Source organism: Anopheles arabiensis, chromosome 2 (assembly GCF_016920715.1).
Source record: "Anopheles arabiensis isolate DONGOLA chromosome 2, AaraD3, whole genome shotgun sequence".
NCBI lineage: Eukaryota > Metazoa > Arthropoda > Insecta > Diptera > Culicidae > Anopheles > Anopheles arabiensis.
Window position 1 is genome coordinate 25,644,289 of NC_053517.1, and position 16,539 is coordinate 25,660,827.

Sequence of the window (16,539 nt, forward strand, 5' to 3'; positions counted from 1 at the left end):
ACAATATTTTCTCCCGGAGCGTAGCGTTTGACGTAATGGCGACGCTTAAAGGGGCAGCCAGGGCAGGGTGGTTGGGTTCCATTGAATTTCGGAAAATGCCACCTCTTACCATAGTGCCACCGTTCCAGGGAAGCAAAACTCGGCCACCCCCCCGGCAAGGATGAAAAGGAAATATTTATTACGCTTTACCATTAGCTTAATTGATGTTATGAGATTTATATTGGAAGGTTTTTATTGCCACGTATGTCAGAGTCCTTCCACGGTGGTGTGGTCGGAGACATTGGCACGTTTTGTTGTACGCCTTCCGACAATCGTTCGGTCGGTGCCTACGTAAGTTCATTGCTGTTCAAAAGAACATTGGTTGGGGAAAGGTTGGCGGAGAGATGAACTTAAAGTGGACCAATGTTGAGGATGGCTCTCGAGAATGTTTGAGCGAACGGGTTTCCAAGGACTTTTTATTCGCACAGAAACATGTTTGATGGGTTCGTGCGCGTGTCCAACTTCGTTCTTGGTGTGTAAGTGCGTTCGTGTGTTTGTGTGTTAAATGTTAAATGTTAAAAAATCTATTCCTTCTATACTGTCGGCTCGCATGCACGTATGATCCCCGGTGTAAAACCGATCATAGGGTCCCACTCGAAAAGCCTCTCTACCGTCCGACAATATTTGACAAATGAATTATTTATGATCTACTCGGTACCGGCAGGGCGGGGTGGGTCCCCTGTTTGGGTGGAAGATTTGTTTTCTAAAGTAGGGTAAATGAAAGAAATCCCAAGATCGACTCTTTGTCCGGTGCTTAGAGCTAAAAGCGAACCAATTTTTTTTTGGTATGCGTCGGTCCTTTCTTGCAGAATGATTTGCAGACCTTCAGACCTCAGCTGGAGTACCGAGAGAGAGAGAGAGCAGGAGAGTGAGAAAGAGAGCGTAAACATTGAAGCTTTACAAGAGCTTTTTATCCTTCGACCCTGTTTTCTTCTCCAAAGAAGTTTCAACATATATATTTCCCTGGTCGTAAAACATATCCAAATCCGGCGCGGCGTGCCTATGAGTGCCTACTTTACACTGGTACCTTCGGGTAGGAAGGAAACCACTAGCACTAACGGGGGTTGGATTCTCATTTTATTTGAAGAGCTGGTTGATAGCTTAATGTATAAGGGATCCCCCCCTCAAATGCGTGAGCTGGGCGAAGGCAACCGTATAAGGTTCGGCATACACTAACATGTGGATATCTCTTTTTTGTGTGTGTGTGACCGGTCGTTTTCGGGGCTCTGGAAGCAGGCGTTGCAAACTGAACCGTAAACTACCGGTGCGGAGAGAGATTTATGATGGTAGAATGATTGGAATGGATGGATTGGATGTTGAGCTTCCTGCGTACCGCATCGTACCGTTTTACCGGGGAGCATCGAGCAAGAGGCAGCCACTGCCGCCGTCGCCCGTAGACGAAGATACGGGGTTTGAGATTGTTAGTTATCTTATATTTATTTTGGTTGTCGAATTTTCCTCATCCCCCTGCGTACGCGAATGCCCTGATCTGACAAGGGTCTTTAAACACACACACGCACGCACGCAGGGAAGTGTGGCAAATCCATTCGTTTTTATTAAGACTCTATTATTGGTTACGGTTAGCAATTGCGCCCGAGCCTAATAGATGGTCATTTTTCTTCCGCCGTAAGATCCTCCTGACAGCAGGTTCGGGGTGTTCCCCCCCCCCGTAACAAGGCAAAGAGTTAGCAAAATGAAAAGGTTTTCTTTCCTTTGGGGTTGTTTTCTCCACCTATTTTTTCGTGTGTGAACGGGGAAAATGAAATGCTTTTTATGCAAATTGGTAAAACAACTCTATTGCAGACGAAAAATGGCAACCACTTTTGGGCTTAATAGTGGAGAAACGCTACGTTTGCCCAATGCTCTCGGAAAGAATTGGCGGAAAAGCCGAAGCTCACGATCAAATTTCCAGCACCGACACTTATTCAATCAACTTTATTTGACCGGGGAGATGCCTCAGCAGCTTTCGATAAAAAAAAATCATTTCTCTAAACGTTTCACGAAGGAGCGAGCAGCTAAAATCGTATTTTACGATTATCTTGCACTTCTAGGAGGCGGGATAAACAATTTAATGGTCCCATTTCTTGGGACAATGTGTTCGCCATTGTCACGCGTTTATGGAGCCGACGGGCAATCGCTGGCAGGCGCCAGCAACCGTCAGCCCTGAAGGAAGGGGGAAAACAAACTCTGTTGGAAAGTGGGGCGCTTATTGGCTCCGAAGGCTCCGACACATCTCCGGTGCTGTTGTGGAATGGGTGGAAGTGGTGGCGGGTTTTATCATTTTATTTGCTTACTTCAATCCAATCAAACCATTCCGACCGATCCATGGCACCCACACACACACGCGTGCCCAGTGTCCAGTAAAATGGCCCACGCGATCGTTCCAACGCGATTGTCGGTTGTTGGTTAGGGGGAAACCCAGTAGCCGCCGCCCCTCTGTGGATCGTTTGATGATCGATATTTTATGACAACTGCTCAACGGTCCTAAACGAGCAGGCTGTAGGCGCGCTCATGGAGGCTCTTTCAAACGTTTTCTTTAGTGTTTGATGTCGTGAAAAAAAACACGCCCAAATAAAGTGAACGTTCCACGAAAAAGCCATCTGGCACTTCATCCATGTCTTGGAGGGAAAGAGCATCCACCACCACCGCTCCTGGGTAGTAGAAGCGTGCGCGTGCACGCCAGAACAAAAGCCAGAACCGAACCTGAAAGGAACCGAAACCTGAAAGTTATGTGTACGAAAACATTCACACCATCTTCACCGGTGGGACACAATGGCAAAGAGAGAGAGAGAAAGCAACAAAAAAAACTTTTTCTTCCCAAAGTTATTGCTGGGTGTGTGTGTGTGTGTGTGTGTGTGTGTCTGTGTGCATCATTACTTGTACTCCTGGTGACGGTGTCACTTTTCCCTGTCGACACTAATGGGGCGAGCGAAGAGAAGCGAAACGTGCCGTGTCCATTCTTCCATTCGCTTCTTCGTTCGCTCCGTTCGTTTTGCCGAACGAGCGGGCGAGCTCAAATTATGCCGTAGCGGGCGAATTATGACGACACATAAGCGCATTATGATTATGATGATCGTAATAATGTAACGTCGTCTCGTTTTACACACCGCTTCGCCCACTCGCTCCAGCGCTGCGCGGGAAGCATCCTCTGCAGCGTGTTTCGGCTTACACAGCCGATGGGCAATGAGCTGGAAGCGACCGAAGCACCTCATGATCATCATGAGCAAGGTTCTGGGAATGCGGAAAAAATGCGTAGTGTGTGGGAGAGTGTGTTCGATACATCTTAACGCTCCCTTCTCCCTAGAGCGGTGAGGAATAAAGCTGACGCATTCGCATTTGTGCTGCAAAAATATGTGTGTGTTAAATATTGCACCTGTAACCAGTGAGGAATTGACATTTCCTTGATTGGATCCGTTGTTCAGTTGATGGAATTTCCTTCCTATCATACTACCCCTCACGCTCTGCCAAATCAATCCCAAAGCCTTTTACAACGTGCACCTTTGCCTGCATTCTTTCCGTTGCAAACACCTTTTTTTTCTGTGTCAGCATTCACCCACTGGCAGAGCAGTGAGGAGAAGAATAAAATGAGAGGTACAACATAAAATTAAAATCTTGTTCGGCATCTTGTCACACTGAACCTGACCAGAACGTCCTTCTTGAGCTCTTCCCTTTCCTCGTGCTGTGCAGATGAAAGTGAACAAAAAAAAATGGAAAAGAGAGTAAATTAAAGCATGAAGTGGCGGTGATGAGCTCCGGCTTCACAGTGCACAGAGAGGAAACGTACTTCGCACTCGAGAGTGCAGGCGCCCGAGATGAAGCGCAAGAAAGCGGGGCCAATAGAACAAAAACAACACACATAGCACACAGCAGCCTCGACCGAAGACAATAAGCGAGAATGACGTTTACTAATTACATTTTTCACCATCTCCTTGCAACTCCTGTTCGAAATGGTTCTCGGCTAGAGGTTGGATAGAAAAAAAAAAGGTTATGGAAAGTAAAAGTCTTGTCTAAGGGTTGTAGTTTGTCCTACCGTTACTCCTCCCTAGCTCCGGCCCATTGTTGTAACTGGCTGACTGGCCGGTCACCTGCTGTGTAGCGCGAACAATGCATCCAGGGGGCTGGGATTTCTTCGAACGCTGGCAGCTCCTGAGTCCGCTGATTGCGTGCCTGTCTTTTTGTTTTTAGTTGTTGCTTTGTTTTTGTTCTTCCCGGTTCCCACGAGGCCACGCGTTGAACGATTACGGGACACTGGGCACTGGGGTTGCGGGATGGTGTAACAGGGTGGGAAATGGGAGTGAAGCTTCGTGTCCCGTTGACAGATTCACCGTAGCAAGAAGTAATCATGGAAGGAAGTTGCTTCATTTGAGTTGAGAGAGAGAGAGAGGATGAGAAAGAGAGAATAATAAAAAATAACCTTGTCTTATTATCCCGTAGTTTGGTCGTGGCTTTTGTGTGGGTAAGAAAGGAAAAAATAGTAAGCTTACAGGCGATAAGAAAACTTACACATTTAGGGTTGCATTAATACTGAAAATTGTGTCCAATGAAGCGCTTCTTTCAAGGCCAGGGCATCTAGCATACAGCTCTTATGATTCCAGACTATGACACTGTAGACTATCGTGTACCCCCCCCCTCTTCCCCCTATTGGTTGGTGGCAAAATAATTACCAACTTGTCGAAGAAGGATGTGACCTTTCGGCTGTGGGTGCCATTAAAAGCGATTGTCCTTTATATGGCGCGAATGTTCCGCAAATGCTGCGTGCAAGCGTGTAGGCTGCTAAGTGTCTTCGCTTCGAACTGACGCACCGCAACTGCTCTCGCACAGCACAGCCACAACCCAATACGCCCAATGACCGGAAACGCGCTCGAGAACCAATTTGACAACCGGCTGCTGCCGGCCGACCGGTCGATTGACCATTCCAGATGCCAGATTGGTTGCGCTGCCGGAGCCGTTCCCTTCTGCCGCTACACCCGGCCCGTTTCGGAGGAAATAATAAAAATCCGACGATTTATGGGGTTCGTTTTTTTCCTTCGTTGGTTGGTTGGCCAGATCCGTTCAGCGTTTGCTCGTGGCGGTGGAGACGCATGGTGGTTGAAATGAGTTCGGCCATCTTCAGCGCGAACGGTTGATGGATGATAATGGTTTCCGGTTCATTCGCTGCGGCCAATGCGAAAGACGATGAAATGGCCCATTTTGAAGCACATCAGTGTATCATCGTCCCGTGCAAGAGAGAGAGAGAGAGAGAGAGAGATAATGCCGGCGCGCGATGAGTGCTTCCGTGAAGATTAGAAGTGGATTCGGTTATTGGATTGTTGCGGGATGGGACGGAAAGGGGCAGTGATCGTGCGTGTGTGTGTGTGTGTCGAGCTAGTGGTGTCTCGTGGCTGGTGGGTGAGTTTAATTGAAAATTGTACTCCTTCCGCGTGGGGAATGACTCATGCAGCACTAAAGGCGATGGGTTGGGCTGTTAAGCTAAGCTTCTTGGAAAAGTGTACCGCTCATGCGGCAAAGAGTCATTTAGGGAATTGGAGACATTTAGGATGGTTTGAAGTTGTATTGGTTTTGTTTGAGAATGTGTGCAAAAAGGTAGACAAAAATTCTACCTCAATATGTTACATTTGTTGCCATTTCCATGTTTTACTATAAAATCATTTGCTTCACGGATCGGTTCGATTGTTAATACTGAATGTAAAGTTTCATCAATAGTGAGTTGAGAAAAGGAAATCTTATTGACTCATTAAATAGGAGTGTTTGAGATTGAAGAAACCATAGAATTATGAATCAAATGAATCAAACTTGTGATGCATGAATCATCAAAGCTTTCATAATCTTCTAAAACAAACTAAAGATCGCGAGCGGAAAAGCACACGCGACGAGTTTCTGGCAACGTTTTGCTTGTTGTTGCTGCCACTGGTACTCTGGTGGCGTTTTGTTGCTGAGGATAAATGCGTGAATGCTCGTGAGAGAATGCCTGAGAGTGTGTATACTCTGGGAAAACATTTATCTTACGCTTACCGGGGGTTTTTTTTTTTAATGTAGCATTTTTATTCTTTTTCCATCGCTCGTTTCCATTGGCATAAGTCTTCGCGAGCTGCTTCAACACGCGTCTCGCTTGGCAAGCAATTGTGCAGATTGTTTTTACTGCTTCGTTGAAATCTGCTGGGGCTATTTTCGTTCCGGCTTTTCACCTTTCGAGGTAGCGTGCAACGTCTTCTGCCTTTGCACCGTCTCTCAAATAAGTTTAAAAATTGTACGTATTTTATGGTGTCCTCACGACAAACTAGTTCGATTGCGGGTTGTTGTAAATTTGTTACATAACAAATAATATGCTCCACTCGTCATAAATTACTACAGTTTCCGCTAAATATAATTCATCGTGCGCCTTTCGTCTTTCGGAGAAGCTTGAAAGTAAAGCATGACAAACGAGTGGTTAATTAGTGTGCTACGGGTTTTCCACCCATTTGTTATCTTGCGCATGTACTATGCTCCGTTTTTTTGTATCTAAAGAAAAGTAAAACCACTCTAAACTGCTGTGCTTTACCACCGTTTGCATTGCCATCCATCCGGCACAGTTGCCCGGTCCGCGGAGCGTGATAAAAATGATCCAAAGGGCGACGCGCAAGCAAGCAGGTGTGCGATAGCAACCTGGCAAGAAATGGAAATCGGCACGATTACTTGCTGCTCCGTTGGACCGGAAGCTCTGGCGGATTGCGAAAGCGTGAAAGTGGAAAAAATTTACCATTTTACCAACCATAAAACTTCTGCAAAACATTTTTTTCCGTGATCGTTCCCGTTCTGTGCAATGTATCGATTCGGGAAAACAACACCGCACAGCATATCGAAGAGTCCTGCTTGAGAGTAGGGCCTGGGCATGAAGAGCTGTAGTACGGCTGGTGGTGGGGAGTTCAGATCGGGGGCAGTTGCTACAATATTGAAACAGACTCACGTATTTTCGTTTGATTGTGATGTTCCGTTTTGTGGCACAGGCTCAGGCTGGTGGTGGGAAATGGTGAGGAAAATTCCTTCACTTTTCAGTGAGTGGCAATCCGCACTGAATTCATAATTCTAGGAAGTGGCTTACCTGGACGAGTGGGTGAGTGTGTATGTTAAGTGGAGGGCAACACTTAAAAATGGGAGAAAAAACAGATAGACATTGTACGAACGTTTCTTTGTATAAATATTTTGTAATATATCTGCTATACAGAACTTACCAAGGTAAGGCCTCTAAACTCCAACGTTTCTAGTAAGGGTAACCTCTTCAGGGTTTCTATGATCGTCTGGATCAAGTTTCGAAAGTCCGCTTCGAAATAGTATCAACATCAGTTCCGTCTATTTCTGCAAACACGATGACCTTCTTTAACGATGTTTGAAGGCCACTAAGGCCAGCATGAGTTCAAAGTTACTACATGGCAACCGTGACAGGACTCGAACCTGCAATCTTATGATGTGTATCATGATCGTCCAATATCATTGTTTATACAGTCTCATTGAATTGAGTCTCATTGTGGGATTGAATAATGACCGGAACCGTTTGGGTTGACAAGGAAGACTTTATACACAAACTTTCTGTTGATGTGTACATGCGCTAGTTGAGCGTCCATTGAACCTGGTTCCTCGAATTGATTGTCCACAAATTTGTAAAATAGTTCCCGCAATTCAATCAAATAGTGTTGAACGCTATAACGCTAGACATTTGTTTGGTGTGACGTATACTGAATAAAATGCTCACTTATTTAACGTTCGTAGCGTCAACGATGCGCCGGTCCGGTGATACAGTCGTATGATACAAATCATGAGTGCCTAGTTAGAAAAACGATAAAAGAAGGAGTGCTTCATTGAAATGGCTAGAATCAACGTCAGAAAATGCGCTCTGGAAAATGTTTGATGAGTTGTTACGGTGGCATTTGGGGATCACAGATTTTATACAGCAGGCTTCAGGCATTTTACGTATTTATTTTATTTGCAAAAAATGAAAGTAAAACCTGTCATAATCCTGTCTCATTCTTTGAAGTAAAACTCCAGACAACATCTTTTGCTTTCATTTTCATTTAAATGATGTAATGCACCTAGATTTTCCTAGAAGTGTATGTCTTAAGAATACCGTAGAATGTACTCAACAACGTTGTGCACCTTTTTGATGTTTGATGGTTGATTGTTTTTTTTTTGTTGGGTTAGAATCAGACAAACATAAAAGAATTCTTCGAAGGATTTATGATTTGTTAAAATTTGTTTTACCTCACCACCCGTGCATCCTGGTGTATAGCCGTAGCTGAATGACCGCCATAACATTCATCAATACTGTGCTGTCTGGGTGATTATGACTTGCTCTCCTGTTTCCCCTTACCGCCAGCGATCCAAACGAATCGATTTCATGCTGCCTCTCTCCGAATCCATGCGAAAGGCATAAAAATTGATAAACAACACCCCCGCTCCTGCCGGCTGCAAAATTGATCAATCCCAAAAACTGCACCGGGCAACACCGGGCCATTCCAGGCATTTGAAACGGCTCGTGCTCGTTTACGGTCAGATTTCAAGGCTTTTTTGTGTGGTGCTTCTCTCATGTTTGTAGAGCAAAACCCCGTAATGACTATCTTGGGAAATGGTCAGCACATCGCACACAACCAATCGGTGATGCACACAGAAAGAGAGAAAGAAGCATAACGAAGAGCACAGGTTTCAATCCCATTTGAATGAAGTATGGTTTAGGCGGAAGGGAGGGACAAAATGGACATGAAAAACTCCAGCGAAACCTTTTATCTGGTACTGTAAAGCGACAAACAACAGCAAAAAACTCACTCACTTCCACCGGATGGATGGATTTCTCCCTTAGCAAAAGACTGCGCAAGGGATGCAATCCCGAGGGTTTCACGAGGGCAATTCACGCGAAATGGACGACCTTTGAGCAAGTAGTCGATCGGCGGTGGTAGTGTATCGTACCATTTTCGACCCCGTTTTCCACCCGTGCTGCTCACCAAATCGCACGCTGCTGGGTGCCCAAACGTTCGTCGGAAGATGAACGGTACCGAAGCGAAGGAAAAACGAAGAAAAGGTTGAATGATGCTAAAAGCTTCACAGGAGAGGTTAATCCAGTTTCCACCCAAAGCCGGAAATGTACGACTCGGGACGGAACTCTAAGATCCTTCGCCCGCGAAATCGGCAACATGTCGATAATCTGTTTTTATTCGTCCAATCATCATCGTTCGAGGAAGGAGGTTTTTTTTTCATTCATTCGCTCCTGCTGCGTCTGCTTGAGTGCGTCCAGCTGGGAACGGGGTTTGGAAAATAACCCTGTAAAAGCATTTTAAAATATTCATGCCCCCCCCCCTGGCCTGCCGTACGTTTAGCGAAAAGCCCCACGATGGTTCCCTTTCGAGGCTCTTGTCGGCGCGGTGGTTTATTAGCGAGGAAGTAGTAAACATTTCCAAGGGAGCGAGGACCGGGCGAAAAAGAGTGCGCCTGTGTGTGTCGCAGATGATGCCCACCGGGTGAAGGAGGGGTATTTGTGGCGACTAAATTGTGGCAACCCCTATCGTCGCGTGCGAGCATAATCGGAAATCGAACCAATTTTCCACAACAAAGTTTGTTTCGCCTCCTTGACTTGACATGTTCAAGATTGGTGGAAGATGATAAAACAGCAGGACAGAAGAAGCGGGATACTGTGCTCGTATATCGTGCCGCACTCGAGAGCGCTCTTATGGTCGCTTGGGGACGGCGGACGCCGGCTGTAAAGTTGATATATAAAAAAGAACCCTAAACCCGGGGAAACCGGAACCTAATTCGCGCACCCGATCGAAGCATCCGTTTATGATCCCAACGGTGTAAATCGCTTTTCCGAACCGCGAATGGTAACGTGTCCCTTTTTTGTGTTGATATTCTGCCTATCCCGGAGTCCGGAAATTCTCCCCAGAGAGAAAAAAAGAGAGAGAGAGCGACAGCTGCCTGTACCCAGTGCGTACATCCGTCCGGCCGTCGGGGAAGTACTTTTGCTCGCGCGTTTGGGGAGCAGGAAAGGCTTTCAAACATTATGCCCAGCCAGAATGCCGGTCCACCGGTCTAATATTCCAGTTCTGGGCGGAACCCACACCTACACGGGAAGGATGGAAGGGCCCAATGTACAGACGACGGTCTCACGGTGGATGTTAATTTCCTTTCGCATAAATTTTGGCAGTTTATTATCACTTTTTCTGTTGGTTAGCTGATGCTGTTGTTGTTGTTGTGCCCTTTCCAAAACCGGATGCGCGCGGTTGTCGGATACACCCCACCCGACGGTTTAGGGTAGCGTCCGGTTGTAGGGCGATCTACCCGCCGAATTTTGGGGCATCACTTTCACCCGGGAGGTTTTACCTGTGGACAAACATCCTGTTCTTTTTTCTTTCTGTTGCTAGCTCCAACGAGGCTTTCCTGCCTCCCACTTCGATGCTTCCCTGTGTGCTGAAGGATGTACATGATACAGGTAAAATTGAAAACCATTCCATTTGGGTTGCGGAGTTACGGTCACGGGTACGGACGGATAATGGTTCGCTCGGTGAGGCTTTTATTTCTTTGCGAAAACTAGATAATGGAATTTTATTTTCAATACCACTTCTTGGGAGGTTTACTTTTTTGCCGCTGCTACTGTCTGTGTCCCTTCCTTAGGATGGGGAGGACTTGCGCGAGTGCGGACTGTTTGCTGAAGAACGGCCCCAACCTTTCCAACCCAAAGTGTGTAGCAGCCGGCCGGGATAGAACTGTACAAAAATAACATTTTATGTTCGTTTTCGAGAAGTATGTAAACTAGACAAGAACAAAAAAAAACATTTTCACTTGCAACACGTGGCTCAAGACAGGCTAGCCCGGGCTCTGGCAGATAGATTCTTCATCATTCCCGGGTGAGGAGCAATCGTTGAGTATCGCTCTCCCCTTATTGGCAGACATTGTTACCTATACTTGGGGGGAAAACAATAAGGTTTCACAGGCACACTTTTAAGAAATGGCTCAATAAAAACACTCCTCTTCGACTGTTTGCGGTCTTGGTAGGTATACCGGTATCGGCAGTACTGAATTGTGCGACCCTACTTGATTTAATTTACGGAGGTTTACAAAGTGGCCCGAGTTTGCTTTATTGTTTTTCTCAGTAGATGTACTTCTTATATATTTTAATGGCTGGTATTATTGAATCCGTTCGTAGCGGGAACGTACGGCGCTCACATGAAATTCTAGGGATGGCAACGCATTTCTTGAGCCCGCTCCTACAACGCCACGGTGAATAACTGTAGCAACCATCTAGTACGTTAGGAAAATGAGTGTCGGGACGTATGCCGCCGCTACGAACGGATTCAATAATACCAGCTAATATCTTGCACTTAGTTTGTAGCTTTCCAGCAGCAAAAGGCAAGCGTTGTAGCTTTCTGTGTAAAATTCTCAGGAAATGGGTTGCAATTAGATTGAATAGTAATAAAACTATCCCATGCGAAATGCATCTGAATAATTGATTTCATTTCAACGCCTTACAAATGGAGTCTTCTGCAAACCACTTCTGAATGCGGTTAATGTTTCTGAAACAGTAGAAATTCCAAATAGTAACTAAATTATAATTGGCAAATTGAAATGCTTTGCTTTGAGAAAAGCTAAGGACAGGAATTTCACTGAAAAAAAACAACAAGATCAATATATGCGAGGTGCGCCTCAAGGCACAACTTCTACCTCTGCTGTATGCATTGGCAGCTGGCCGCACCCTCGGGCCGCTGTAATTGAAAACCAACTCCTACCCGAACAACATTGTTTGACCAAAGTTTACGACAATGCAAAACTGTTCAATTATGTAAACTTATTCCTCCAGTCCGTCCTAAGCGAATCTCGAACGATCTCCGTCCGAACCCCGAGCGCTAACGGTAAAACTTTACCACCAACGTTGCTTAGTCGCTAGAGCGAGGGGAGGGGGATGACGGGGGTCATAACAAGATGTCTTTCATTTTTGCTAAGCATCCTACCCCCGAACCACCTCAGCAATGGGCCCCCGGCAGGGAAATATAATGACGCAAAAGTCGTGCAACGTGATACGAACGGTAGCGCTACGGGGCGAATTTTTGGCCTCCTTTCAGGGCCGCGCTTCATCCTGGTGGTTGGTGCCTTGCCCTGTCCAGCAGGCGAGCAGCTTTCTTAGTATCTTGGTACTCTTCTACGCTCCCTACCGCTCTTACTGCTGATACCTGTACATTTTATTAACAAATTATCGAAAATGAATTTAACCATCGTTGGGGGGTGGTTGGGGTGGTGGGTGGTCGGAAGCGCATTGTTTTACGCCGTCCAGTCGAAATGTTGATGTTTTCAGCACCCCCTCGATCACGCCACCATGGCCACCCACGCATTAGGCCGCGAAAATATTTGCCCATTTATTTTAGCACGAGCACGAAAAACAGCATTCCCAACGTTTGTTCGGCAATTCTTCGGGCGAAGGTATGATAAGCGATCGTAGTAGCGCCACTGCAGCAACACGCGCGAGAGCCGGCTGCTGCCGGGCATATTTGTGCGAGATCGTCGTCGTCGTCGTCGTCGTAGGCAAAGAATGTCTTCGTTTAATTTTTCCAAAAAGTCCCACCACTCAGTCCCTTTCCAGCTTTTTTAGAAAACCCTTCAGCTCGGCTGCCCCATAGCACTGAGCTTCGGAGGCTCTCCGTAATGACGCGCTCTACTGGCCAGGCTATCGTTCTATCTTGCCGCACAGCCCCCTCGCACCGAAAAGCAGAATTTTGCAGCGCCCGACAACTCCTGATAGCTATCTGGTGGGTGTTTTTACTGCCCCTGGAGCTAATTAATTTGATTCAATTAATTTCAAAAACAAAAGCCATATACCCGCCACTGAAACTGGGAAACCATCCCCCGCTGCCTTGTGGCCACACACCTCTTGCTCGCATCCGCAATTCCGGACGTTCGGGGATCCGTTAATAGAAAAAAAGGACTACCCGAATTCTACAAGTTTAGATCACCCCGCAGCGCTACCGGCCTCAACCATCTCAACCACCCAACGGTTCAACCCATCTCGTGCCCGCCGCAGCACAGAACAGAAGACACCAATTCGGAATGGATTCGTTTTTCGTTCCCCGCGGAATGGGTCGCGCTATCTGCTGTGTCGGTCTCGGTGCGCTCTTGGAGTTGCGGAATGCCACGCGGTTACTGTATTCAATTGTGTGGCGAAAGATTGGTGAATGGTGAATTGAAAAGAAAAGTCCGCGCCGAATGGGGTGAACCACTTTACGTTATTGCAACCAATTTTCCAAATGGCTCTATTTCGGCGCAGGGCGCTTGGTGGTGTTGGGTTTCGCGTGTGCCTCCCATGGGGGAGGTATGGTGAGCGAAGGAAGCTTCGGAACTCTTCACACACTGGGCGCCGCCGTTTCACTTCGGTGCCAACCAACGACGATGACATACCCGCGTACCCCGATTGGTGGACCGTGATCCATCCACGGGGCTTTCCTCTGGGTGAAACGATCGTGTGGCGGCCATTGTTTAAATAAAGCGCCCAGCGCAAAAACAATCCAGCAATAGAAGACAAAGACGAAGACGGGGGAAAAAAAATCCGCGAGATTATGTAGATGTGATGTTGATTTTGAAGTTGAAATCACATTATGCATACCCACACAGACGCGCACACACACACACACACTCAAAGGCAGCTCCTTCTCGGCTGTTTCTGCAGCGACGTGAAAAAGCACCATTTTGCTACTTTACGGTTGAAGAGAGCACACCATTTTGGGATCTGCCTTTTTTGCCACTTCATCCTCTTTGAATAGCTTAAACAGCACCAGATCACCGTTGGCGAGGAGGGCCGTTCATCCTTCGTGAAGTGCACGCGTCGACGCCTGTATTAAGTTTAACCGTCATCGAGCGGCGTAATTGAGTTTTGGTGTTCGTTGTGCGTCATCGTGTGCGAGTCCTGTTCCCTCCGTGCTGTGGACAGGGCTGCATCAGCGATCAATGAATTATTGACAAATATTTAAACATTTCGCCGAGCAACCTTTATCCCGCAGCGACACGTGTCGAAGATTTAGAAAAGTTCTTCAAACAAGACAGCGCCAATCATATCTTCAAGCATTGTGTTTTTACCCACGCACAGAAGCGTCCTCGATAAAAGATTATACATTTCTCTACCGCAAGCATGCTGACGGCCAACGTCTTGCTGCAATTCCATAGCCATCGTAAATCCGACGCCATCCTGTTCTCTCTTTAGCTCCTGCGGAAGATGCTTTTAATTGGGCTTAGAGTTACACGGGGCATCCAGATGGGGGTTTCTCTCCAGAAAGGCCTTTGTCCATTATTCCTTAGCTCAATACGACTTTGTTCAACCCTTTTGTCTTGCGGTGAGATTCGATGAAAGAGTTTTAAAGACATCAGCAGAAACTACCAACAACAGCAGCAAGAAGCTGCTCTATCCTTCAATCCTTTATCAATCAACTGGCCTCTCGTTCGATGAATGAATTTGGGGTAACGAGCAGATTTGAGGGCAGCAACAACGGAAAAAAAACAAAACAAAAAAAAAACAAAGGAAAGACGAACTAAGCTCTCTAACAACGAGGAGACTTTGTTAATCTTTCACATCCGATCCGAGCTCTCGAAACATCAAAAGGACCGAGAAGCTTGCACTGTCACCGAATATTGCCGAAGCTTTGGAATTTCTTCTGCCTTCTGGCAGGGTGTGGACCAAAAGTCAGTAAAAAGGCCTTGGACCGCAAAGCTGGAAGCAAAGCTGTATTTAACTAGTACGCAGGCAGCCAGGGAGACTCCCTTCGTCCGTCTTTGTCGTCGGGCTCACACGGGGGTCAGGGATTTTGAAGGATTTTCAGCAAAAGGTTATAAATAACGTCCGTGCGCCGTTTTTTGGCCTCTCTCTCTCTCTTTTTTATCTTAAGGCCCAACTCTTACTGCCCTCTTTTTATGCCGGCTTCCTCATAATGTCAGGGTGGGTGATGATACTGATCACATTTCCAGCGCACCTATACGCAGCGAGGCCCCCGAGTGTGAGCTGGTCAGATGGGGCAAATTTAATTTTAACTTTAATTATGGTCCAATGGTGCTCGTGAGACTACTGGGTCGGAAGGACGCTGAACAATTAATTGTATTAAACACATCTGGATTATGAAGCAAAAAGGATCCATCGCCGTCGATAGCAAGCGTTTTTAGAAAGGGGACTAAGTTGGCATGCTTTTTCTCTGGTCGGTTTTTGAAGTGCTGAAAGAAGATAACCTTTTTGACTTTAGTGTATAAAGTTTATGTCGAAGCTACGCTTTGTTGTCATGAATCTTACACAATCTAGAAGATTACCGATGCTTCTGAGTACAAAAAGCTAAATGAAATGCGATCATTTGGTCGCATATTTTTGACTGATTGGATTGAATAACTGAATGACTTGGGGTGTTGTCGCTTCAGGTCAGATTTACAGGGCTAATCGAGTCGTAACGCTGCATAATTTTTAGATTTTGAAATCAAAATTCAAATGAAAGCTCATTTCAAATCTGCATACATTATACAGTTTCAGGTTGCAATGAATGTAATGGAGTTGGAAAAATACAGCAAAATGAAGAAAATTGCTTGTAGTGTTTAAAATAATTCACTAATTCTTCAACTAAAAACAATATACTGTATAGTTACGCACTATAAGCTGTTATGACATGTACACAAACTATTTTGAAGTAATATTTCAGCTGCACATAATTAAGTAGTAGAAAAAATGTTTAACCCAATTGACATTTTCGAGTTCTAAAATTGGGGTTTTGAGCAATTTCCTTAAACTGGCACCTTAAACTTTGCTTAAACTGTACCAGTTTAAGGGACTTTTAAAACAAGCCCTTTATGTGGTTAAAACAAGCCACCGTGATGTGGTTTTTCGTTACTTTCTTCTCTATCCTTAAAGAAATAACGTTTCCAATTCTTCTTACTGGTCGTTAAGCCATTTTACATTAAAAAAACCCGAATTTTCACCAAATAACGCTGTACAAAAAGTACCTTTTTTTCGTCAAATATTAAAGCAAATTATTCTAAATTCTTGGCCGGTCTCGTAGTTCAGTCGTCAACTCGTACGACTTAACAACATGCCCGTCATGGGTTCAATCCCCAAATAGACCGTGCCGCCATACGTAGGACTGACTATCCTGCTATGGGGGGGAGCTCAATTAGTCACTGAAAGCCAAGCCCACAAGTGGTACAGGCAGGCCTTGACCGGCAACGGTTGTAGAGCCAAAGAAGAAGAAGAATTCTAAAACGAATTGGACGCCATCTTCATCCAATAAAAGAAGGTCATTCGCAGGCACAATCGAAATGTTGACACTTTCTACACGTTTTATCATACACAAATCCACATATTTTGGTATCTCGAGCAACATTCGAGCGGATCATGGTTAAAAATTTAGAACAAATGTCGCTTTGGTTGGGAATTCAAATGGTACACTTTTGTACCTAAACCTTTGTAGAACAGGGACAAGTTGCCCACGTTATATGCTATTAATGCGGACCGAAAAGAAATCAAGTACC

At 45.8% G+C, this 16,539-nt stretch overlaps 1 protein-coding gene across 3 annotated transcripts in view; it reads left to right on the forward strand.

Moving 5' to 3' along the window:
- The window catches only part of LOC120893688 (MAM domain-containing glycosylphosphatidylinositol anchor protein 1), a 230,951-nt gene that overhangs the window by 49,228 nt on the left and 165,184 nt on the right, over positions 1-16,539 (forward strand). The gene's annotated exons all lie outside the window — the stretch shown is intronic.